We start from the raw sequence: 11867 nt of genomic DNA on the forward strand, positions 1-11867 counted from the left end.
ATTGTAGTTTGCTGCTCTTAATGGTAAGCCGGCTGCGGTGGCCGTGCGGTTCTAGTCGCTACAGTCCGAAACTGCGGGACTGCTACGGTCGCAGGTTCGAATCCTGCCTCGGGCATGGATGTGTGTGATGTCCTTAGGTTAGTTAGGTTTAAGTAGTTCTAAGTTCTAGGGGACTGATGACCTAAGATGTTAAGTCCCATAGTGCTCAGAGCCATTTGAACCAATCTTAATGGTAAAAATCACATCACTGATATCGCTCTGCAACAGAATTGCACAACATAATCTCAAGCGTATTATCACTGCCAACGGTCTTGTCGCAGTGGTAACACCGGTTCCCATCAGATCACCGAAGTTAAGCGCTTTCGGGCTTGCTTAGCACTTGGATGGGTGACCATGTGTCCTGCCAAGCGCTGTTGGCAAGCGGGGTGCACTCAGCCTTTGTGACACAAACTGAGGAGCTACTTGATTGGGAAGTAGCGGCTCCGGTGTCATAACCCGACATACGGCCGGGAGTCCGCCCTCTGTAGCTAATCGGTCAGCGCGACAGAATGTCAATCCTGGCTGGGTAGGAGATTTTCTCCGCTCAGGGACTGGGTGTTGTGGTGTCCTAATCATCATCATTTCATCCCCAAAGACACGCAAGTCGCCGAAGTGGCGTCAAATCGAAAGACTTGTACCCGGCGAAAGCTCTACCCGACGGGAGGCCCTAATCACACGACATTTACAGTCGGTCGGGAGAGCTGTGTGCTGACACATGCCCCTCCATATCCGCATCCAGTGACGCCTCTGGGCTGAGGATGACACGCCGGCCGGTCGGTACGGTTGAGCCTTCCAAGGCCTGTTAGGACGGAGTTAGTTAGTAGTTGGTTGGATTATCAGTACGTACCTTGTACGGAACGTCATTCTCCACCATTACCAGCGTGGGTATAAAAAACATTGGAAAGATCAATGTGTTTTGTTCCTATATGATACTCGAAAGCCGGCCGAAGTGGCCGTGCGGTTAAAGGCGCTGCAGTCTGGAACCGCAAGACCGCTACGATCGCAGGTTCGAATCCTGCCTCGGGCATGGATGTTTGTGATGTCCTTAGGTTAGTTAGGTTTAACTAGTTCTAAGTTCTAGGGGACTAATGACCTCAGCAGTTGAGTCCCATAGTGCCAGAGCCATTTGAACCATTTGATACTCGAAAGAGTAATGAGTAATCACGGAAGTGTAAATTCCTTAGTAAGCAGAAACAACCACTAGTGACTTAACTTCGGATATTGTCCACAGAAATAATAAATAATGACTGTTGTATTTATAACAAGCAAATAACATTAACTGGAATCTCAAACTCTACACATATCATGGCCATCGAAGAGGGAGCTCAATTAAAACAAATTACTCGAAGTTTCAGTTAGATCTTGATAAAGTGCTCTAGATATAAAAGAATATAAAGATGTGGGGGTATTTAAAACTATAAAGCTGCACTGTTAATTCTTAATTGATAGATATAATTGAAACTTGGGATTCGGCTGTTTCACTTGCAACTTTCATTATTCAGTCATTTCGCTCTTTATTGGAAAAATTGGGAAATTTGTGGTAAGTTCCTATGGGACCAAACTGCTGAGGTCATCGGTCCCTAGGCTTGTACACTACTAAATCTAACTTAAACTAACTTACGCTAAGGACAACACAACACACATGCCCGAGGGAGGACTCGAACCTGCGACGGGGGATAGCCGCGCGAACCATGGCAAGGCCCCCAGACCGCACGGCTGCCCCGCGCGGCATGCGTTAGCTAAGGCAGGTTTAGTGTGAAGATACAAATCTGTACTCGACATGTATTAGCAGTTGCGCATATGCACAACACTCAGCTTTACAATGGAACGACGACAGTGAAAATTTGTGCCAGACGGGCTGGAACCCGAATTTCCCGCTTATCACGACCGTCGCCTTACCTAGGCTATCTGAGATGCCTCACGGCCAGACCCAAACTTCCGCTTGTCGTCAATCATGTGTCTACAACTTCTACTCTTACATCTATTATTTAATTCACATACGGGAGAGTTATTTTAACTGAAATTCGCTGGTGTCAGCAGATAGGCGAGATTTAGCAGTGCCTCCGTTGTTTAGTAGTACGTTGCAAAGTTCCTTCCGACATGCAAATCGAGTTCTGTGCCTGTTTATCGGTTTCGATCAAGAAAGTTTATTTTTGGAGCAGCCTGTAAGGCATTTTGGCAGAATTCTTAGAGGTCCAGCTGAGCGGAGCAATAGCGTTCCAGCCTGACTCGCAACGAACGCTGGGTATTGCGTTGTTGAAATGTCACTTTGTGTTCTGACGTGTTTCTGGTGGCTTCTTGTTTGGCAGTCTGATGGAGCGGTTGGTTGTCTGCGGGGTGGCAATACGGTAAGGTACAGTTTTGCTGTGTGCAAGATGAACATTACTGCGGTAGGGGTTTGTTAATCACGCATAATTAATTTTTTGATTCGTGTTGCTAAGTTTTAAGTAGGAGAACTGCACTGCAACTTTCATGACTGTAAAGTGAGTGTTCCATGTAGAAACATGGTCTTTGGATGTTTTTGAGGTGACTAGATTTCGATGTAAGGCACGCAGTCTGTTGGCCAAAAAACATGTAATTCACAGAACATTCAATTTCGCCACACTCCCTGGGATATTGTCTTTGCTTTACGACTTGTTTGTCTAATTTTCTTACACGTGTGGAATACTTTGCGTTTTCTGAACACTAATCTTGGAATGTGTTAATGTGTCTTCATTACTTTTGGAGACAAGTATATGGATTCATATTCAAACATACTTTTAAATGTCTTTTCCTTCCAGTTCTTTCCTTTTCAAACCAATTGATACCGACTTGCACTTACCACTTAGTACACAAAGTCCGAAGCGGAGTATACTAATTGCTTTTATGGTTCAAATGGCTCTGAGCACTATGGGACTTAACACCTATGGTCATCAGTCCCCTAGAACTTAGAACTACTTAAACCTAACTAACCTAAGGACATCACACAACACCCAGCCATCACGAGGCAGAGAAAATCCCTGACCCCGCCGGGAATCGAACCCGGGAACCCGGGCGTGGGAAGCGAGAACGCTACCGCACGACCACGAGATGCGGGCAACTGCTTTTAGCATTGGTAAAATTATTTTAGTATTCCTACCTCAATTAACAACAAAACCAGAGTCCACAGTGAACATTATAAACCGCATTTCTATAAAAGCTTTTTCAGAGTAAAAGGTAGTTGTCGGAGGCTGAAGCAGCTGGCAGAGTAGCATTTTCTTCTTATACTCAGAGTGTGATTACTTGACGTTTTTCACTTGTGTGCTATTATAACAGGCGTACCCATGGGACACTTGATACAAGCCACGTTGCTTACACGTTTTCAGGCAAAGTGTGGTGTTTGTTGCAAATACCCAGGTTCACGTAAATTCGACTTACTCTTGCTATGCCTATTAAAAATTTTTGCGCAAAGTAGGCCCTAAGCGTTCTCTGTCTAGGTAATATTCTATACATTGTGCAGTCAGATCGCGATACTAGTTACTTGCTTAGACTCAACATTCTTCATGAAAGGGCATTTTCAATTTAGGTCATTTTCGGGATTTATTTTCGTAAGTAATTCGTATTTAAAACCTAGTAGGAATCTTACAAACTAACACTGTGTGAGGATGTGAAGCATAACGATAAATAAGGCGCAGTGATGCTTAATGCAGAGTTAAGTCTCAATTGCTCCGTAAAGTACGGAGAAATAGCTGTGGATATACATACCAGTGCCGTAGTAAAAGCTACGTTACTGCACTGCTGACGTGCGCGGAATCCGTATCTAGCACAACTAACAGACGATATCCAATGTAACATAAGGAAAGAAGCGCGAAGGTACACTGATTTGTTCATCAAACACCAGATTGTCACACAACGTTCGAAACGTTAAGTGTCGGCCATTCGTGTCTTAGACCACTAGAAAACCTACTTAGCAAATTACAAGAGTTGATTTAGTGAGAAAACATATATAGTGTTTGTGTTTTTAATATCACCCCCTGTAGTGATGGTGAGTTTAGACTAATAACAGATTACGCAGTAATTATCCCATCCTCAAGATTCATTTTCACTTATACGAGGGCGGTTCAGAAAGTAACCTCCGATTGGTCACAGTGCGGGTTGTGGGGGGAGTAGCGACGCCATCTGTGCGTTCACGCACTCAACAGGTCAGTCGGCATCAAGCCGTGGTCGAGTGAACGTCGTACCTGCGCTAGTTTAGTTTTTGTGGCAGTTTGAAATGTGTGCTGCAATAGAAAACCCCGCCAAATGTGAAGTGCGTGCTGTCATAAGGTTTTTTACAGCCAAAGGATATTCTGCAGCAGCTATTCATCGTGAGCTTTGTGCCGTGTACGGACCAAGAGTTATGAGTGAAGGAGTTGTCCGTGAATGGGTACGTTTATTTAAAAGTGGACGAGAAAACCTTCATGATGAAGAGAGGAGTGGCTATTCATCGTGAGCTTTGTGCCGTGTACGGACCAAGAGTTATGAGTGAAGGAGTTGTCCGTGAATGGGTACGTTTATTTAAAAGTGGACGAGAAAACCTTCATGATGAAGAGAGGAGTGGCTATTCATCGTGAGCTTTGTGCCGTGTACGGACCAAGAGTTATGAGTGAAGGAGTTGTCCGTGAATGGGTACGTTTATTTAAAAGTGGACGAGAAAACCTTCATGATGAAGAGGGGAGTGGTAGACCATCATTGGTGACTGACGAACTCGTTCAGACAGTTGATGCAAAAGTTCGTGAAAATCGACGTTTCTCAATGTCGGAGTTGTCTACTGGTTTTCCACAGATTTCTAAGACTCTCTTGTACGAGATAGTGACAGCAAGATTGGGTTACCGTAAGTTCTGTGCACGATGGGTGCCCAAAATTCTTACCGACCACCACAAAACTCAAAGAATGGCCTCTGCATTAGACTTTCTGTCACGTTATGAGGACGAAGGAGAACCATTGTTAAACAGAATCGTGACCGGTGACGAAACCTGGATTAAGTACGTGAACCCTGAGACAAAAGAACAATCAAAGATGTGGGCACATTCAAATTCGTCTACCAAACCAAGAAAAGCCTCGCAAGATTTTTCTGCCAGAAAACTGATGGCAACGGTGTTTTGGGATGCCAAAGGGGTGTTGTTGGTTGAATTCATGGAACGTGGTACGACCATTAATCAAGACGTGTACTGTGAAACAATAAAAAAGTTACGACGGGCTATACAGAACAAACGCCGTGGTATGCTGACTTCCGGTATCGTTTTTTTGCACGATAACGCCCGTCCTCACTCTGCTCGCAGAACAACGGCCCTTCTTGAGTCCTTCAAGTGGGACGTTATCAACCATCCACCTTACAGCCCAGACCTGGCGCCAAGTGATTATCACCTCTTCATGCATTTGAAGAAATGGCTCGGGTCACAGCGGTTTGATGACGACGAAGAGCTCAAAGATGCGGTCACAGGCTGGCTCCAGGCACAAGCGGGTGATTTTTATGCGGAAGGAATTTCAGAGCTTGTGAAGAGATACGATAAGTGCCTCAATCGCTATGGAGACTATGTAGAAAAATAGTGCAAAGATGTAGTTGTAAGATGTATATATTAAAATATTTTTATTTAACTTGGTGTATTTCTTTAAATCAACCGGAGGTTACTTTCTGAACGGCCCTCGTACATACATGGTCTCACTGTGGTCATCTACGGGAGTTCGAATCACCTGAGGCCTACGCAAACGGTGGACCAAAAATATTTGTTTCAACCTCAAACAAACGTTTGCGTACCCGCTCCATTAATGCTGCATATTGAAATCAGCATCAATTATCACGTCGCTAGTATTTGCATACTGTGTTGCTAATTTGTCAGATAATGTAATTACAAAAGGGCAGGACTTTTATTTGGTACCGCGTTTATAATATCTGCCAATATTAACGCCCACACGGTTCCGCCCCGCTTTGACGCACTTTGTTTAACTGCGTGCTAATTTACAGCGTTACCTCTGTGTCGATACTGAAAGTGGCCGTGGGCCTGAAAGAACCTTCCACGTTCGTTTCTCTAGAACGCACCGATTATACGGTGAGTGATAGCATATGATGCATTTTGCAGTTCCCTTCCTGAACAAAAACAGCTGAAACTAACATCACCATCTCGTATAAACTGTGGGCAGAAGTTGTTCGTGAATTAACCTTCCCGATATTAAAAATGCGTGTGGAACTGGAACCCAAAGCCGCTACTTCAGCAGCTTGGCGCCGGATTTTCCATAGACAGTACGTTAGCCGAGCACACTGCATCACACATATATGCAGCATCTTCCACTGAAGTGCTTCCACCATCATGGACAGCGATTTTATATCTTACAATGATGATGTACAGGGTGAGGACTCCAAGAGGTAGACATAAACCTGTAACAATTAGTAAAAAAGAAAATAGAATTCCGTAATTTTCATATGGAAAATAAAAAAAAAAGAATTCGGTGATATTAAAACGATTGGTGGTAACATTAACAGTGCAATGGAAATTCCACTGTTAAACGCAGAGGAGACAGCGGATAGATGGAAAGAGTATACTGAAGGCTTCTGTGTGGCTGAAGACTTGTTGATGACAAGAAGAAACAGGAGTCGACAGAGAAGAGATAGGGGTTCCGGTATTAGAGTAATAATTTAAAAGGGGTCTGGAAGACTTGAGCTCGAATAAAGCAGGTGGCTAGGTAATATTCCATAGGAATTTCTAAAATCAAATGGGAAAGAGGCAACCAAATGACTATTCAAGAAGGTCTGTAGAATCTATGAGTCTAGCGATAAACCATCTGACTTCCGGAAAAACAAATCATCCACACAAGTCCGAAGATAGAAATGTCAGATAAGTCCGGGAACTATTGTAGAGTCAGCTTTACAGCTCATGCATCCAACCTACTGACAAGGATAATGTACAGAAAAATGGAAAAGCAAATCAAGGATCGATTAGATGATGATCAGTTTGGCTTTAGTACAAGTAAAGGCACAAGAGTGGCCGTTCTGAGGTTGCAATTGATAATGGTAGTAAGACTAAAACAAAATCGGGACACGTTTATTGCATTTCTTGTCTTAGAAAAGTTGTTAGAAAATGTAAAATGGTCCAAGATGTTCAAAATTCTGAGATCAATAGCAGTAAGCTATAGGAAAAGACGGGTAATACATAATCTGAACAAAAACCAGGAGGTAGAAGACCAAGAACAAGTGCTCGGATTAAAAACATTGTAAGACAGAAATGCCCTCTCTCTCCTCTGGTGTTCAATCTATACATCGAAAAAGTAGTAACAAAAATAAAAGAAATGTTGAACAGTGATATTAAGATTCAGGGTGAAAGATAATATTTACAGATGACATTGCTAACCTCAGGGAAAATAGAGGATTGGAGGACACGTCGAATGAAATGAACCCTCTAACGAGTGCAGAGTATTGACTCAGAGTAAATCGAAGAAACACGAAAGGAGTGAGAAGTAGAAGAAATGAGAACAGCGCGAAATCTAAGATCAAAACTGGTAATCATGAAGCAGACAAAGCAAAGAAATGCGGCTATCTTGGCAGCAAAATACCCCATAACGGCCGGCCGGTGTGGCCGAGAGGTTCTAGGCGCTACAGTCTGCAACCGCGCGACCGCTACGGTCGCAGGATCGAATCCTGCCTCGGGCATGGATGTGTGTCATGTCCTTAGGTTAGTTAGGTTTAAGTAGTTCTAGGTCTAGGGGACTGATTACCTCAGATATTGTCCCATAGTACTCAGAGCCATTTGAACCATTCGAACTCCATAACGGACAAAGCAAGGAGGACATAACAAGCAGACTAGAGCAGGCAAAGAAGGTATTCCTGGTCAAGAGAAGTCAACTGGTATCAAACACAGGTGTTAATTTGAGGAAGACATATTTGAGAATATACGTTTGGTCCACAGCCTTTAATGGTAGTGAAACATGGACTGTGAGAAAACCGGAACAAAAGAGAATAGATGCATTTGAGACGTTGTGCTACAGAAGAATATTAAAAATTAGGAGGACTGATAACATACAAAATGAGGAGGCTCTCCGCAGTATCTACGAGGAAAGGAATATACGGAAAACACTGACAAGAAGAAAGGACAGGATGATAGGAAATCTGTTAAGCCACTATGAAATAATTCCCATGGTACTAAAGGGAGCTGCAGATAGTAGAGAGGTAGTAAGGAAAACAGAGATTGGAATACATACAACAAATAGCTGGGGATGTTGGGTGCAATTCTTGCTCTGAGATCAAGAGATTAGCGCAGGAGAAGAGTAACGTAATAATAAAAATAATAGTAGCAATAATAATAATAGTGTAATAATAATATATTTATATAAGGTAATGTGCTGACTGACTGATTTATTAATGTAATGACACATTCCGACGCAGAGACATACAATACCTTAAAGGCTGCGCCAAAGATTAACTTGAGAGGCACGTAGAATATAATCTCTGTAATGTTCATATTGGATCCTCTTTTGTTTTATACTCCAAGGAGGAGTTAAGATACACTTTCGATTGTTACCTTGCAGGGGATGGACGTAATTTTTTATGTGTGCGGAAAGGCAGCCATCTTGTTAGTATTTATGGTTTGTGCGACGAGCAGAGCAAGTCTTATTGTCTTGTGAATAAAAAGTAGTGGGAAGTATCGAAGCTTTACGAGAATTATTTCAAGCGACGTAGCGTTGTTTTCCTTGGTTTCCACCGTCTTCGTGAAGTAAACCGATGCCGACTTAGGAAGATACACACGATCAACAAAGCGAAGAACGTCGATGGTGACTAATGAATTAATATTGTGGCAGAAGGACTAATTCTCCGTCTAGGGTGAGAACTCTGATTAAATCAACAATGACGTATAATTCAAAAATGTTATTAATTGGAATTGTAAATTATATTACAGGCAAATTTCAGGCAGCACTGAATTTGTCCGCAATCAAGCCGGTCAATACAGTCCGTAAAAAAGCCTTTCAAAAATTTTAAAGTTAAAGTGCCATATCAATAATTCTTCCTCTTTTCAATAAATCAAATAATTTTTTTTTATTTCGCCACATTGACTAACTGATGACTCATCATTGCCCACCCCAAACCACTAAGGATAGAAACTTGAAATTTGGTGAAGGTGTGGATCTTATACTGTAGGCGTGGTTTAAGAAGGGATTTTTTGAAATACCAGCACCAAGGGGGTGAAACAGAGGACGAAGAGCGTTTTGTAAAATGTCGCTGTTAAGCTAGACCTACGAAAACTGCTATTTGGTTTCTCGGTTTGAAATAAAGAAATACGTGTTCAGTATTTTTGGAAATTTGACCCTCTGGAGGTGAAACAGTTGGTGAAAGCTTTTGTGAAGATAACTAGTTACTAAAGAATTTCTAAAGGGTATTTGAGGCTACATCTATGATAATTGCTATTTCACTTCTCGGTTAGAAAATTAAAAAATACGTGGCGTTTGTGTGAGTGTTTGAATTCCTAAGAGACCAAATTGCTGAGGTCTTCGGTCCCTAGACTTACACACTACTTAAACTAACTTTTTCTAAGAACTACACATACACCAATGCCCAAGGGAAGACTCGAAACTCTGGCGGGAGAGGCCGCGCAATCTGTGACACGGCGCCTCTAACCGCGCGGCTGCGTGGTGTTTCTGGAAATTCCACCTCTAAGTGAGTATAATAGGGATGAAAATTTTTAATAAAATATTTCGTTGCATTAAAAAAATTGTTAATAAAAATTTATGAAAACTAACATTTAACTTTTCGGTTATATCTAAAGAAATATTTGTTATGGGATGAAAGTTGCTATGGCAATATCTACAGAAGAACGCAAAAGGCATGATTAACAAAAACTTTGGATTCCAGCTACCAGAATCACTTTTTGGTCAGAAGCACTTTCGGAAAAGTGCATGCTTATATGGCCTTATTAGCCTGAAAAGCTTAGAAAGTGTTGCAGTTTGTGAAGAATATAAAAATTCTATTAATTAAAAACAAAACAAACATCCTCTGTTGGCCACACAGTCTACACAAGTGAAGCAGCGGGTGCTAAACTAGTAATAATATTGAACTTTTGTTTGTTTGCAAGTATATGTTTGATGTCCAAGTCCTCATTAAAATTCCAGATACACAAACCGTAGCACGCCGCTAGAATAGCCAAAACGTGGTGAAGCCCATAAGTGGTGATTACATACTGAAGATTTACTTAAAATCGCCTGTTTTGATAATATTGAGAGTATGGGCGCATGTCGTTCAATAAATAATTTTTTACAGCCGTTTATTGAGGAAAACGTCCTTTTAGGAGTTTCATGTTCGATGTTTCTTCTCTTTGTGCACGAAGTTGCGGACAATTTCTTTTGCAGAGCCTTAGTGAACCATCAAAATTGCATGTACACGTCTACGCAAGACACTCGTTACAAGGAACATGCTGCCGTCGATTCTGAATTACGGAAAAAGCAATAGTGGTGAACATCCATGAAACGGCAGGGACCGTAGGAGTGTGGGAGTGGAATGTGCTGGTGTTAGTACTCGACAAATTTGCGTTCATCATTTATTAATAAAAGACCAAATCTAAACATTACACATAATTATAAGGATGTCTTCACTTCTGCTAATCACAATAGTTTGATCTCAAAGTGCAGCTTATCACAGTTTTCCATAAGATAAGATTTGTTGACAATGCTGCGTCAAGTCGAAATATACTCAGTGATATTTAACCATAACAAAATGAATATTTGGCCTTACAGTTGGTACAAAAATGTGCCTACTGTCTCAGACACATATAGAACACATAACAAAACTCAGACATGCATACTGTTAAGGAACGAAGATTCGCCAAAAGAGATGACAAAACTGAATGCAAAAGATCGCTATAAAACAAAGACTGTCGTGATATATATTTAAATTTACAGTTCCTACAATCGCAACCAGTGATGCTTTCTGCATCACAAGAGCATTTACAAGAGACCACAAATCTTCTTCCAACAAATGTTCGCGTAAAATTTTTACAGAATTTAAACATACATATCTCATGTACGAGAGGCGTACAATAACTAATGCAACACTTTTCTTCTCTTTCTGTTTCAGTTGAAAGATGCGGAATCTGTTATGGTGCCTTCTGGACATTCCCATTTCAGCCCTTATAGTTTCATGACGTTCCCAGAGGTTGCCTTCAAATGGCGTCAGTAACGGACGTTCGTTCCAAGCAGAGAGCACTCATTGAGTTTCTTTTGATGAAAAACCAGAGCATCTTAGATATTCATAGGCGCTTACTGAATGTCTACAGAGACCTGCCGGAGAACAAAAGCACGGTGAGTCGTTGGGTGTCTGTCATAATCGCAGCAAGGTCGCGCAAGCCAGTCCAATCTCCCGCGTTCTGGCGGCCATCTATGGCTCTAACTCTTGCTTTGTTGGTACGTGCCACAAAAGTCTAAACGAACTGTTCCTTCACCGTGACAAGGCAAGGGCTCCCACAAGTCTATGCACCCGAGAGGAGCTCACAAAACCTCAGTAGACTATTCTTCCTCATCCTCCCTACAGTCTGGATCTCACATCTTCCGGCTTCCATCTGCTTGGCACAATGAAGGATGCACTCCGCAGGAAGCAGTACGTGGATGACGGGGAGGATCTTGATGCAGCAAGATGTTGGCACCCAGTGTCAGTAGAGCAGTACCATGCGGGCATACATACCCTCCCAGTAAGCTGGCGTAAGGCCGTTGCAATGAACGGAGATTATGTTGAAAAACAGATTTTTGTAGCCAAGGAGTGGGGAATAATACGGTGTACTGGAATCCTAAATAAAACCAACCTTCTTTCAGAAAGAAACAGCTATGTTGCATTACTTACTGAAAGCCCATCGTAC

The 11867-nt window shown here is 42.1% G+C and overlaps 1 pseudogene; it reads left to right on the forward strand.

Moving 5' to 3' along the window:
• The first annotated feature begins 301 nt into the window (after positions 1-301).
• On the forward strand, positions 302-419 carry LOC126253714 (5S ribosomal RNA; annotated as a pseudogene).
• The last annotated feature ends 11448 nt before the right edge of the window (positions 420-11867 follow it).

This window comes from Schistocerca nitens, chromosome 4 (assembly GCF_023898315.1).
Source record: "Schistocerca nitens isolate TAMUIC-IGC-003100 chromosome 4, iqSchNite1.1, whole genome shotgun sequence".
NCBI classification, from domain to species: domain Eukaryota; kingdom Metazoa; phylum Arthropoda; class Insecta; order Orthoptera; family Acrididae; genus Schistocerca; species Schistocerca nitens.